We start from the raw sequence: 836 nt of genomic DNA on the forward strand, positions 1-836 counted from the left end.
GACCCGACGACCTAGGTGTATTATCAATGTAGTTTACCGTTTCTGTCTGATTATCCATTTCTTTCATACAAATCCAATTTCCATGTGGCCCACCACACCCTTCACAAGCCATAACCGAGGCCGTTTTTGCCAATTCTAACTTTTTGATTTTTGAAGAAAGGGCCTCGATTTGGGCTTGTAAGGAGGTGCTTTCATCAACCTTATGGGCGCCCGGGGAGTGTGCCACTGAAAATTGGTTTGAGCAATTTCCTCAATTTGATTATAAATTTCATTTGGGCGACGATTACCTAGAAGTCCCCCGGAGCTAGAGTCAAGTGTTTGTCTTGTGTGTGGCAACAACCCATTATAGAAAGTGGATACTTGTTGCCATACCGCAAGACCATGATGAGGACACTTTCTTAGTAGCTCCCTGAACCTTTCCCAAGTTTCATATAAGGATTCCCCATCCTCTTGTGAATATGTGTTAATTTCAGTCATTAATTTAGCCGTTTTAGCAGGAGGGAAATACTTATATAAAAACTTTTGGGCTAGTTCATCCCAGGTGTTTACCGAGACAACTGGGAGGGTATTGAGCCAAGCCTTAGCTCGGTCTTTTAGTGAAAATGGAAACATTCGAAGGCGGATGGCGTCATTTGATGCTCCATTGATCCGAAAAGTATCACATATTTTTAGGAAGTTAGTAATATGTAAATGGGGATCTTCGTCCGCAAGCCCATGGAAGGTTGTGGAGTTTTGGAGCATTTGTATCAAATGCGGCCGAAGTTCGAATTTGTTGGCCTCGACATTCGGTGTATTGATAGCGGTGCCGAGATTACCTACGGTGGTCGTAGGTAATC

The 836-nt window shown here is 43.3% G+C and overlaps 1 non-coding gene across 1 annotated transcript; it reads left to right on the top strand.

The window, feature by feature from the left end:
- The first annotated feature begins 376 nt into the window (after positions 1-376).
- LOC118481386 lies at positions 377-483 on the top strand. The gene has a single exon (XR_004865593.1). It is a non-coding gene; the product is annotated as a small nucleolar RNA R71 (small nucleolar RNA).
- The last annotated feature ends 353 nt before the right edge of the window (positions 484-836 follow it).

This window comes from Helianthus annuus, chromosome 8, assembly GCF_002127325.2.
Source record: "Helianthus annuus cultivar XRQ/B chromosome 8, HanXRQr2.0-SUNRISE, whole genome shotgun sequence".
Lineage (NCBI taxonomy): Eukaryota > Viridiplantae > Streptophyta > Magnoliopsida > Asterales > Asteraceae > Helianthus > Helianthus annuus.